This window comes from Mustela erminea, chromosome 20 (assembly GCF_009829155.1).
Source record: "Mustela erminea isolate mMusErm1 chromosome 20, mMusErm1.Pri, whole genome shotgun sequence".
NCBI classification, from domain to species: Eukaryota; Metazoa; Chordata; class Mammalia; order Carnivora; family Mustelidae; genus Mustela; species Mustela erminea.
The window spans coordinates 14,571,453-14,585,465 of NC_045633.1; positions in this window are offsets into that span (position 1 = coordinate 14,571,453).

The window sequence follows — 14,013 nt, forward strand, 5'->3', positions numbered from 1 at the left end:
AGTTTCCTCATCGGTAAGAATAAGTACTATGACATGTCTCATAGAGTCCTTATAAACCTTAATCAAGTAGATAATTGTAAAGTGATTGGAGTGGTCACTGGCAGATAAATGCTCAATAAATGTTAGTCAGTGTTATTGTAGTCTGTTTGGCTTGGATGGATGCAAGCATGGATGGGTAGATGCACGCATAAAATCAAATATCTGGGTGCCTGGGTGGCTCAGTCGGTTAAGTATCTGCCTTTGGCTCCAGTCATGATCCCTGTGTCCTGGGATGGAGCCCCACATAGGATTCTTGGCTCAGCAAAGAGTCCGCTTCTTCCTCTCTCTCTTCCTCTCCCCCTGCTCATGTTCTCTCTCTCTGTATCTGTCTCAAATTTTTAAAAAAATCTTTAAAAAATTGTTTTGGAATGCCTGGGTGGTTTAGTCATAAACTGTCTGCCTTGGGCTCATATCATGACCCCGGGGCCCAGGATCAATCCCCACAACCGGCTCTCTGCTTGGCGGGAAGCCTGTTTCTCCCTCTCCCATTCTCCCTGCTTGTGTTCTCTCTTTCGCTGTGTCTATCTCTGCCAAATAAATAAATAAAAATATTCCAAAAAATTGTTTTAAAAATATATAAGAAATAATCAAGAATAATCAAGACAAGTTCTCTGTTTCAAAGGGACTTTGGTATTAACATTGGAATGTTCTTACTGGTATAGTTTCAAACAACAAAATTTCTGGTTACCAATGACTTTATAGTACAAATTTTCTCAATTAGTAAAAAGACAGTGCTTACTCAAAGAAAGAGGGTTGTTATAAAACTTTCCAATGACTTTCTCTGTTTCTGTTTTTCCAGCCTGATGAGTGGTAAGGCAGATTTTCACTTACTCGGTCCAAGCTAACTTTTTCTTTTTCTTCTTCTTTTCTTCTAATCTATTTAGTTATTTATTTATTTGAGAGTGAGAAAGGGAGTGGGGGAGGGGCAGAGGGAGAGGGAGAAGAGAATCTCAAGTAAGCTCCACGCCCAGCATGGACCCCTACGTGGGGGTCTGAGGACCCCGAGATCATGACCTGAGTTGAAACCAAGAGTCAGAAGTTCAGCCGACTGAGCCACCCAGGCACCCCTCTTTTTCTTTTTAACTGAAGTATAACTGACAAGGGGGCGCCTGGATGGCTCAGTGGATTAAAGCCTCTGCCTTTGGCTCAGGTTGTGATCCCAGAGTCCTGGGATCGAGCCCCACATCGGGATCTCTGCTCTGTGGGGAGCCTGCTTCCTCCTCTCTCTCTGCATGCCTCTCTGCCTACCTGTCAAATAAATAAATAAAATCTTTTTTTTTTTTTTTTTTTTTTTTTTTTAAAGATTTTATTTATTTATTTGACAGAGAGAGAGATCACAGGTAGGCAGAGAGGCAGGCAGAGAGAGAGAGAGGAGGAAGCAGGCTCCCTGCTGAGCAGAGAGCCCGACGACGCGGGACTCGATCCCAGGACTCTGAGATCATGACCTGAGCCGAAGGCAGCGGCTTAACCCACTGAGCCACCCAGGCGCCCCTAAATAAATAAAATCTTAAAAAAAAAAAAAGTATAACTGACAATATAGTTTTTTTCCTTTTTACTATATATTAATATACTTTTTATGAAAAGTAAAATCTTTCATATTATATTCCTTACAATTGCCATAAGCACTATGAAACTCACAGGTTCAGGATAACAATCTAGCAAAACCAGAGTAAGACAGAGGACTAAACCAAGGTGACTGAATTCATCAAAGAAATCAAGTTTTCAGACTAACCACAGGGATGAATAAAAATCGTGTCAACAGAGGCTATCGCCGCACGAACGACTTGATGCACTGACGTATTTATAAGGTGATTACATTGTTTTTTTTTTCTTTTTTTTTAAAGATTTTATTTATTTATTTGACAGAGAGAGATCACAAGTAGGCAGAGAGGCAGGCAGGCAGAGAGAGAGGAGGAAGCAGGCTCCCCGCCGAGCAGAGAGCCTGACGTGGGACTCGATCCCAGGACCCTGAGATCATGACCTGAGCCGAAGGCAGCGGCTTAACCCACTGAGCCACCCAGGCGCCCAGGTGATTACATTGTAATTGTGAGCCGTGCTCCAATATTTGCATATATTACTCGTGTAGGGAGCAGTTTATCAAGAGGGTCCACAATAACCACTCTAAGCTGTGGTTTATTTTCAAGGGCTTTCATCTTCAGTAATGCACTCTGTCTGCCTAAAAAGTAAATCAGTAACATCCACCAAGGGGGAGGACTAGGAAAGGTGAGCTGCACGGACATCAGGCTGGAGGAATTTTTGGGCTAGGATTCCCCCACCTCACCCCCCAACCCCCCTAACCCTCCCGACCCACCCCCTACTGCTTTCCTCCCCTACCTCAGAGAAGCTGTCTACAGAGATACTTTCCTTCTCATTCACTCCCAGGACTTTTCTTTTCTTTTCTTTTCTTTTTTTTTTTTTTTTGAAGATTTTATTTATTTATTTGACAGAGAGAGATCACAAGTAGACAGAGCAGCAGCCAGAGAGAGAAGAGGAAGCAGGCTCCCCGCTAAGCAGAGAGCCCAATGCTGGACTTGATCCCAGAACCCTGAAATCATGACCTGAGCCAGAGGCAGAGGCTTAACCCACTGAGCCACCCAGGTGCCCTGGACTTTTCCTTTTATAGTTGTGTGTGAACTACCTGGTTTAAAAAGGTGGGCAGATAGTGTTAAGATCTTCCTGCCTTTTTTTTTTTTTAAGTAGTAAAATATACATAAAATAAAAGTTACCATTTGGGGGTGCCTGGGTGGCTCAGTGGGTTAAGCCTCTGCCTTCAGCTCAGGTCATGATCCCAGGGTCCTGGGTTCAAGCCCCGCATTGGGCTCTCCGCTCAGCGGGGAGGCCTGCTTCCTCCTCTTTTTCTGCCTGCCTCTCTGCCTGCTTGTGATCTCTGTCTGTCAAATAAATAAATAAAATCTTAAACAAACAAACAAAAATTACCATTTTAACCATTTTTAAGTGTACAATTCAGGGGCATTCAGTTTGTTCACACTGTTGTGCAACCTTCACCACTATCCCTCTTCAGAACGTTTTCACCCTCTCGGATTGAAACTCCATGCCCACTGACCCCTGGCAACCACCTTCTACTTCCTGTCTCTGTGGGATCTGACTACTCGAAGCAGCTCATGTAAGGGGACTTGTACAGTGTTTGTCCTTTTGTCAGGGTCTTATCTCCCTCTCCATAATGTCTTCAAGGATCATCCGTGTTGTAGCAGGTGTCCAAATCTACTCCCTTCCATACCACAGCGCATGTACCCAGCCATCCATCAGAAACACTTGGTTCCTGGTACCATCTGGCGATCGCCAGTCATGCCGCTAGGAACAGGAGTCTACAAATATCTGTTTGAGGCCCCGCTTTCACTTCTTCTGGGTATATGCCCAGAATTGGAATTGCTGGATCCTCTGGTAATTCTACATGTAATTTTTTTTTAAAGATTTTATTCATTTATTTGACAGAGAGAGATCACAAGCAGACAGAGAGGCAGGCAGAGAGAGAGAGGGAAGCAGGCTCCCCGCTGAGCAGAGAGCCCCATGCGGGGCTCGATCCCAGGACCCTGGGATCATGACCTGAGCCGAAGGCAGAGGCTTTAACCCACTGAGCCACCCAGGTGCCCAGTTCTACATGTAATTTTTGAAGAATCGCCCCACCGTTTTCCTCAGCAGTCAGACCATTTGACATTCCCAGCAGCGATGTGCAAAGAGTCCCGTTTCTGCACATGCTCCCCGACGCTTGCAATTTTCTGCCATTTTGCGGACTTGGGGGTTGTCGTGAGGTTGTTGTGTTTGTTTTTGGCAGTCAGGCGGGGTTTCTGGGGTTGTAAATTGCATTTCCCAAAGGACTAGTGACGGGGAGCATCTTTACACGTGCTTATCGGTCATTTGTACATCTTCTTTGTAGAAACGTCTATTCAAGTCCTTTGCCCGTTTTTTAATCAGGTGGGTTGTTTTCATGGTTGCTATTGAGTTCTAGGAGTTCTTTATACATTCTGGATATACTCTCTTACCAGATATGTGGTTGGCTAATATTTTTCTCCCACCCTGTGGGGTTTTAAAATTTTTTATAAGTCACAGAAAAACAAGATCATGAAGGGATGCTTTGGAAAAGTGGAGTCATATTATACATGTATTTAATTTGGTAAATCCAACTATGTGTGAGGAGGAGAGAGAATCACCATTTATTTATTTTTTTTTTTTTAATTTATTTGACACACAGAGAGAGCACAAGTAGGCAGAGAGGCAGGCAGAGAGAGAGGGGGAAGCAGGCTCCCTACCGAGCAGAGAGCCTGATGCGGGACTCGATCCCAGGACCCTGAGATCATGACCTGAGCCGAAGGCAGCGGCTTTACCCACTGAGCCACCCAGGCGCCCCGAGAATCACCATTTAAATAATGCAGGACTGTCTGCCTTCCATGCACTTTAAAGAGCACAGAACCCAGAGGGTGATCCCAGGAGGAGGGACATGCCCTCACTGATCCCCAAGGTCCTGTCAGCCCCTGGGACTTTCACAGCATGACTGCTCTCTGTGCTGAGCATGGTTGCAGTGTTTTGAACCCAGCCGTCCAGAGAGGTAGCCACATGTGACTATCTAAATCCATTTAAATTAATTAAAATGGAATGTTCAGTTCCTCAGTCTCTCCAGCCACATTTCGAGTGCTGGTTCGTCATGGTATAGATACAGAACATTTCCACAACTGCAGAAAGTTCTAGTTTCTAAACTGTGCTGGGCTCAGTAGCTTAAGCCTCTGTCTTCAGCTCAGGTCATGATCTCAGGGTCCTGGGATGGAGCCCCGCATCAGGCTCTCTGCTCAGCAGGGAGCTGGCTTCTCCCTCTTCCTCTGCCCCTCCTCCCTGCTTGTGTTCTCACTCTCTCTGTGTGTCTCGAATAAATAAATAAATCAAATTTTAAGAAGATTACAAAAAAAATTTTTTTTAAAGTAAATTGTACTGGTTTAGAAATATGTGGTTTTTTTGTTTTGTTTTGTTTTGTTTAATACCATGGCCTCCTAACATAAGCCAAGTATGAACCAAAGAAACAGCAAACACTTTCAGTGCTGAAGGAAATAATGGGTTTGGAGTTACACTGGATATACAGATACTCAAAGAGATGGTTCTTAGTAGATAGTTGAAGCCAACTAAAATTACTTTAAAAAAATGATTTTATGTCATTTTTCTCCTCACTCATGGGCTTGGTTGTAATTTCTATCTATATTATAGATCTAGGTGAGTATTTTTTTAATTGACAGCTGAAACCTTAAGATAGGGCTTCTCAAAGTGTCGGGGGTAGACCCTGGCAACAGAATGACTTAGGACGTTTATTTGAAAAGCAGAGCCCTAGACCTCACATCAGGTCTGCTGAGCCAGGATCTCCAGGATGGGAGCCTGGACCCCTGCAGTATCCACTAATTCCTGAAGTGATTCTCTTGTAGACTAACATTTGAGAACACTGCTTAGAAAAAGGGAGCTGGGGAAGGGGGTTGGCTTCCCTAACTAGCTCAGTTGGTAGAACATGCGACTCTTGATCTCAAGGTTGTGAGTTCAAGCCTCTCATTGGGTATAGAGATTACTTAATAATAAAATTACCTTTAAAAAAAAAAGAAGGAGGGGCGCCTGGGTGGCTCAGTGGGTTAAAGCCTCTGCCTTCGGCTCAGGTCATGATCCCGGAGTCCTGGGATCGAGCCCCACATCGGGCTCTCTGCTCGGCAGAGAGCCTGCTTCCTCCTCTCTCTCTGCCTGCCTCTCTGCCTACTTGTGATCTCTGTCTGTTAAATAAATAAATAAACAAAATCTTTAAAAAAAAAAAAAAAAAAAAGAAGGAAAGAAACAAAAGGAAGAAAATAAGAGCTGGAAAGCTGAAGAAGTTATATGCCTCCACACACTGTAATTAGGAAACGCAGCAGGTTATGGGAAACTATTTCAACAACTTATTTTGTGTCCCTGGCTCACTGCTTTTTGTGTCTTTACTGGCACCTAAGAAGGGAGTGTGCATTTCTGTGCAAGCCATGCAGTCAGCCTGGGATGCCCTGCAACCCTGCAGAACCTCTGGTCATTCTTCTCCACCCCCCCCCACCGTCTGGTCATTCTTTACAGCTCAACTTAGAAACTGTCACCTCTTCCAGGAAGCCTCCCCAGCTGTCCACAGAGTTATTCCCTCCTCCATGCTACTGCACCTTTTACTCGTCTGTTGATTAAAATATCAGTAATAATAATTTTGAGATATGGAGCTCTTACGGTCTCTTAGGCTCTGTGCCAAGGGCGACCTGCATTAATTCATTTAAGCCTCATAAATAACCCGCGAAAACAGTACTCTGGATTTCCCCATTTTACAGATAAAGAAACTAAGATGCACAGAAGTAAAGTAACTTGCACAACTGGAAAGAAGGAGAGCAAGAACCAAACTCAGGCGGGTCTGTTTAGTCCCAAGCCCGTTGGTCTCAACTATTACATTGTATTGTACAGTCATCTGCTTGTCACTACTGGTATCTTTTCACCAAGGCCATGAGGCCCCTGAGAGCAGGGACTATCTTATTCATGTTTGGCTGCCCAGGGTCAGCACAGAGACTGGCATGTAGTAAGGGACAAGTGACGCTTGCTGAATAATTGAATATAAATGGAATGTAGAAAGAGACCCCTTGGATCTCTTTATCCCATTTTCTCTTTCTTTCTTTCTTTCTTTTTTTTTTTTTAATTTATTCACTTGAGAAAGAGAGAGTATGAGCCAGGGTGAGGCGGGGAGGTAGTCAGAGAGAAGGGGAGAAGCAGGTTCCCTGCCGAGCAGGGTGCTGGATGGGGGACTTGATCTCAGGACCCCAGGATCATGACCTGAGCCAAAGGCAAATGCTTAATCGACTGAGCGACCCAGGTATCTCCCCCCGTCCTTTTATTTTTTTCCTTATCCCATCTACTAACTGAGGGCACATTCATTCTAAAATGTCTAAGGATGGGGCCGTGCTCCATTCTTGATTTCAGTTCCGGTCATCATCTCAAAGTGGAGAGATTCAGCCCTGCATCCAGCTCTGTGCTGAGCATGGAGCCTGCTTGGGCTTCTCTCTCTCTCTCCCTCTGTCCCCCAGCCCCTGCTCATGGACACCCTCTTGCACTCTCTCTCTCTCTCTCAAAACAAAAACAAAACAAGAAGACAATCTTCTACCTTGGCTCTCCTATTCAGGACTGTGTGTCAGTCCTCAATGACTACTGTCCCTACTCTGCCCTTATTATGAATTGTTATTCCCTCCGATGATCCTTAAGACCCTTTTCAAAGCCATCCATCATTTCGATGCATCCCTGGAAAGCCAGTACAGCAGAACACTCACTGTCTGGCGCCACTGACCCCTTGGCCCATTCCCTGGGCCTGGATCAAATGTCAGCTCCAGGAGTTGCATTGCTGGCTCCTCAAATTCCCTCCGCAGCTTTCCATCATGTGAACTTTGCCTCCTTAGGCTGTTCAGAGGAGATGCACAGAGGGCAGAAGGCCACAGGTATGTGTTGCCCCTTCCGGTTTCCCAAAGCCTGGTGGCACCTGAATTGATTTTAGGACTACAGGGAGATCCTGGCAGGTGGAGAGGCGTGGCATTGAATAACAGCGAGTCACATAGTAAGACAATTATTCCCTTTTCAGATACCCTTTGATCAGTTCTAGAAGACAGCCTTAGGTGAATTCTCCTCCACCTGATACATCTCCAAGGCTTGCTAACCTGCCCTGTGAGCAAAGTAAGTGAGCCTCAAACAGGTAACATATCTTGTTTCCTTTGTGTATGCTGTCAGAATGATCTTCTCTCCCTAAGAAGGGACACTTGTTTTCCCTTAATGGTAGTAACCGTTTCCTTTTAAAATAAATTTGAGGGGGCGCCTGGGTGGCTCAGTGGATTAAAGCCTCTGCCTTCGGCTCAGGTCATGATCTTAGGGTCCTGGGATCGAGCCCCACATCGGGCTCTCTGCTCAGCGGGGAACCTGCTTCCTCCTTTCTCTACCTGCCTCTCTGCCTACTTGTGATCTTTTCTGTCAAATAAATAAAATCTTTAAAAAATAATAATAATAAAATAAAATAAATTTGATGGAGGCACCTGGGTGGCTCAGAGTGTTAAGCCTCTGCCTTCGGCTCAGGTCATGGTCTCAGCATCTTGAGATCGATCCCCGCATCAGGTTCTCTGCTCAGCAGGGAGCTTGCTTCCCCCTGCCTCTCTGCCTACTTGTGATCTCTCTCTGTGTGTCAAATAAATAAATAACATAAAAATAAAATAAAAAATTTGATGAAGAAAGGCTGTCGGTTTAAAGAAAAAACATAAAGCAAATAATAGTACAGATGGTAAGTGCTGATGGCAGTCAGGGGAAGGCTGAAGTATGAGAAACAGATCAGGAGTGGTTAAGGGGTCCCAGTTTGGGGCCAGTCTGGCCTGGGTTTAAATTTCAGCTCTGGGGGCGCCTGGGTGGCTCAGTGGGTTAAGCCTCTGCTTTCGGCTCGGGTCATGATCCCAGGGTCCTGGGATCGAGCCCCACATCGGACTCTCTACTTGGCGGGGAGCCTGCTTCCCCCCTCCCTCTCTGCCCGCCTCTCTGCCTCCTTGTGATCTCTCTGTCTGTGTCAAATAAATATATACAGTCTTTAAAAAAAGAAAAAAAAAAGAATTTCAGCTCTGGTTCTCGGTGGCTCAGTGATCTCAGACCAGTGATTTCCACCTGTCCGAGGGGATAATCCCATCTCTGTACAATACTTGTGTGGTTGAAAGAGACATGGGGGCAAAACACCAGCACGCCATCTGACTCCTGAGAGCAGCCCACTCCGTGGAGGTTAATGATGGGACAACGGTCCCGCCTGCCTCTGGGCTACAGCCTATGTGTCTTGGTAAACGCTCAGAAGCCCACCCAAGCAGGGCGTCCATCCCGGGCCCTGTATGCAGAACCACAGGGACAAGGCTATTTCTGGATTGGCCCCTCCCTGCCACACCTGGTCCTTTCCCATCACACACCTCATCACTCAGGCTCCCATCGGCTCATACCCATCTGTGGACCTGCCCGTCAGTGGACCCGTCCGGCTCCTAACCCTCCCTCCTGAATGGGGACAGCCCAATCTTTTCTTTCTTTTGTTTCACTCACTGATGTGACAGGTACTTATTAAGGGCCTACCAGGTAGGAGGTTGGTAGGGTAGGGGTATAGCAAGGAATGTGGAAGGTGAGACTCTCAGAGCACGTATGTTCCCCAAGCCCAGAGATGAGCAATAATAATAATAATAATAATAGTAATAATAGGGGCACCTGGTGGCTCAGTTGCTGAAGTGTCTGCCTTCAGCTCAGGTCACGATCCCAGAATCCTAGGATCAAGCCCCACATCGCACTCCCTGCTCATTAGGGAGTCTGCTGCTCCCTCTCCCTCTGCCACTCCCCCTGCTTGTGCACTTGTTCTCTCTCTGCCAAATAAGTAAATGAAATCTTGAAATAATAATAGTAACAATAGGACATCTAGGTGGCTCAGTGGATTAAAGCCTCTGCCTTTGGCTCCGGTCTGATCTCAGGGTCCTAGGTTCGAGCCCCGCATTGGGCTCCTTGCTCAGCAGGGAGCCTGCTTCCTTCTCTCTCTGCCTGCCTCTCTGCCTACTTGTGATCTCTGTCTGTCACATGAATAAATAAAGTCTTAAAAAAAATAATAGTAACGATAACCAAGAAGACCCATAGACATGAATCAATTTTAGATAGCCTGTGTCCCTTCTTCTCTGGAAAAGGACACTTGCTTACTGTACAACAGCAGAAGCAAAAAAGCAGAACATGGCCTTGCTGCAAACCAGCGCGGAACAGGCACATCAGGAGACTGAAATCTGTTGCCACTTTGTGTCTGTCCGCCAGTGACTGAAAATGCTCTGAGTGTTGATCTGGGGGTTAGAGATCAAGTCCAGCGGGTAGGCGGATTTGCAAATACAGAACCTGCATGCTAATGATGGGAGTGGCCACAAATCAGGGTGAAGGGGTGGAGAACGCAGCAGAGTGGGGGAGTGGATGGGACAGTTTTCAATTGGGAATCACTCTGAGGAGGGGGTAGGTAACATCTCAGCTGAAACCCGAGTGGTGAGAAGTAGCCTGCTGTGTGAGCTTCCGGCATCACAGCGGGCGAGGCAGAGGAAGCTGCAGGGATACAGGACATGAAGGAGAAACCAGCATGCAGAACTGGTGAATCAGAAAGGAGGTTTGAGCTGCTCAAGTGCAGAGAGAGCAATGGGTAGAGAGGCAGGAGGTGAAGCTGGAGAAGTAGCATGGGGGCAAGTTGGTGCCGAGAGCCCACGGAGATCCTGGCCCATCACCTACATAAAACCTGGATGTGCCTCTAGGCAAAGGGTTCCCTTCAGGCCACGCTCATGGCCCCACACTCAGCCCCTACATCAGGTGGTCCCCCCCTGGTTACCCTAGTAGCCCAAGCCCTGCCTTCTCTCTCACTTGAGCCCCAGGGCTTCAGTCCCACACATTTACATGCTAACAAGTAGAAAGTTCTTTCTTCTGCGTGACCCAAGTCAGTCTTGCAACAATCCATTTTCTGTTGTCTTAAGTAATAATATAGAGGAGTTACTATCAAGATCATGCCCATTAACATATGATAATTACCACTGTCTGAGCACAAGCAATATGCTTTAAGGAAAAGGGCTCAGAGAGGTTAAATAATTTGACAAGTCACACAGCTCGATGCTGCAAAAAGGTTCAGACTCAGGTCTATCTGACTCCAAGTTGGGCTCTTGCTACTATGTTCTTTTTCTCCCTGGCTCCTCTTAAACCTACAGACCCTCAGCACTTCTCTTTGGGGATCATCACGATATCCTGTGGTTTATCTCGTTCTCTATACCTTGCCCTGTACAGGGCGAATCAAAATTCTGATTATTCTTTTTGCAAGGTTGGTTATCGGCAAGAGTGAATCCAGCTTATGATCGAAGGTTCACAGATACTCTTTAAATCTTGCATATGGTAGATCTGAGTTAAACATTTTTTACGGGAAGGGCCAAGAAGGAAGGGTGACATTCTGCCGGTTTGGCCGAGTGGACAAGTGTCCTGGCATTCGTCCTGCTGTGCCCGTGTCCAGGCATTTGTTATTTTTCCTTATTCTACGTCCATCCCACTTTCTAGTAACACATCCATTTCAGGCTGAGGGAGTAAATACCTTTGTGGGAAATCTTTCTCTTGCTGCCAAACAGTCCCCCATGAGCGCCTTCCAAGGGCCACTGGGGCGGGGCGGGGGCGGGGGGGAAGCATGTGACAAGAGCTTGGCCAGCCGCAGCTCTGTCTCTGGACTGTGAGCTGAGCAGAGGTGACAGCCACCTGGGTGTGCTGGCCAGACCATGCTAGTGGCTAGTGGCTGTCTTTGGCATTTCCCAGGTCTTAGCCCGCTGGCATTTCTATTCCCAGACCATGTCTCCAGGCTCCCCTCAACTCAGCCAGCACCACAGAGCCTTCCAAGCAATGTCCTCGTGCATAAGACAGTCAGCGGTAGATATTAGAGCTCTCAGACTAGATCAAGAACCCCTGGGGCGCCTGGGTGGTTCAGTGGGTTGAGCCTCTGCCTTCGGCTCAGGTCATGATCTCAGGGTCCTGGGATCGAGCTCCGCATTGGGTTCTCTGCTCAGCGGGGAGCCTGCTTCCCCCAACCACCACCTCTGCCTGCCTCTCTGCCTACTTGTGATCTCTCTCTCTCTCTGTAAAAAAAGAAAAAAAAAAAGAAAAACAACGAAAAAACACCTGGACCTGTCCTAGAGGAAAGGGTTTGGTCCTCCCTCAAAAGATTGGCAAAGGAAAGCACATTTATAGATTTTAAGCATCCAGGTGTTGTTGTTGTCTTTATAAAAACACAATTCCAGAATACCTGCTGGCTCTGTTGGCAGAGCACACAACTCTTGATCTCAGGGTCATGAGTTCAGGCCCCACATTGGGCATAGAGTTACTTAAAATATATATTTATTCATATGTATTTATTAAAATGTATATATTTTTATATTGTTATATATTATACTATACTGTATATGTAAATATTACATATTTATATATAGCATATATTTAATAAAATATAATATAATGTTTTATGTATAAATATACACAAAATCAGAAATCGGTTTTAGGGCGCCTGGGTGGCTCAGTGGGTTAAGTCTCTGCCTTCGGCTCAGGTCATGATCTCAGGGTCCTGGGATCGAGTCCCGCATCGGGTTCTCTGCTCCGCGGGGAGCCTGCTTCCTCCTCTCTCTCTCTCTGCCTGCCTCTCTGGCTACTTGTGATCTCTCTGTGTCAAATGAATAAATAAAATCTTTAAAAAAAAAAGAAATCGGTTTTAGCTCAGGTTGCTGTCTCAGGGTTGTGAGATCTAGCCCCGTGCCAGGCTCTGTGCTCTGCACAGAGTCTGCTTCAGATTCTCTCCCTCTTCCTCTGCCCCTCCCATTCGTGCTCTTTCTCTCTCTAAAATAAAAACATCTTAAAAAAAAATTCCTAGGGACGCTTGCGCTCAATGGGTTAAGCGTCTGCCTTCGGCTCAAGGTCATGATCTCAGGGGCCTGGGATCGAGTCCCACATTGGGCTCTCTGCTCAGCAGGGAGCCTGTTTCCCCTTTCTCTCTGCCTGCCTCTCTGCCTGCTTGTGGTCTCTCTCTCTGTCAAGTAAATGAATAAAATCTTAAAAAAAAAAAAATTCCTAAACAAACACACAAACAAACAGAACTCCTAGTTTGAGCCTGCTTTTTCAGAGAAGCTCTCTACTATGTCATGCAACTGGGACATGATATTAAATCTCCACCTTTACAAGATAGATGATGAGGAAATTAAATCTGTAAAATAAGTTATATATTAGGTAATAATAAATACTATGGAGTAGGCCTTTTTGCTAAATCATCGTTTAGGGACATGTAGGTAGTGAGGGTATAAGTTCTGCAGGCCGCGAAATCAGCAAGTGCAAAGGCCCTGAGGTGAGTGTACTCTTAACATGGTCAAGGTCAAGCAAGTGATGGGAACAGAGTGATCAGAGAGATAGCCTAGAGCCAAGTGATGCAGGGCCTTATTGGCCATGATGAAGACTTTGACCTTCATCTCTGGGAGCAATGGGAAATCATCTCACATAACATTTTAATTACAAGAATAACTGAGGATGACAATAGCTTCAGTGCAGAGAACAGATGGAGGAAGCCAAGGCCACAGGGGGAGCTCTGCTAGACAGCTATTGCTACTGTTGATGTTCTGCAGCGCTGGATTTTGCCTCATCCCCTCATTGTCTCCCATGCCACCCCCTTCTCTGCCCCACTCCCTCCCTGACATTCTGTCTGTCCCTAGAATGAGCTCCCTTATACCAGCGTCTTCGTGAGCCTGAGTGCATTCCGAGCAAGCCCGCAGGTAAATCTGATAGCCTTGAACTCTGAGAAGCACTGCCCTCAGGTGTGCTGAGAACAGTCCTTGAGCCGCACAAAGGGGAACTCTGTTCAAGAGGTCTGAGAGTGAGGAGTGATGTCCCTAGGAGGGTCAAAGTGGTTCTAGGTCAACTCACAGAACGAACATTTCTTCTACTTTCTTGCTTCTCCCACCATCAGCCTAGATCATGTGATAAGTCCAAACTGGCTGCTGCTTTGATAGTGAGGGGAGAAAATAAATCTTTTCCCTCTACCCACCTTATGTTCTCTCGCTGTAAATTGCTCCCTGTAAATTAAACTAACAAAAGACAGATCGACAAGAGAAAAACAAACAGAAGTTTATTAGCTTGTGCATTTAGTGGAGGCACTGACAGGAGGAAGGGGTGGTTAGAATTTGGGCTTATAAGCATCTCAACAGAAGAGCAATGCATTTTTGGAGAAGTGATAAATCAAAGGAAAAAGACTGAACTTCAAGAGGCAGCAAATCATGGGAAGGTAAATAGAGAAACTAATGATGGTCAGGGCTAGCCGTTAGCAGGGTTTGCTATGCAGATGGATGCCTTTGGTGATGATCATCCAGAGTCATCTCCAGTGATTAACTTCTGTCCTTCCTGGTAGTGGGGAGG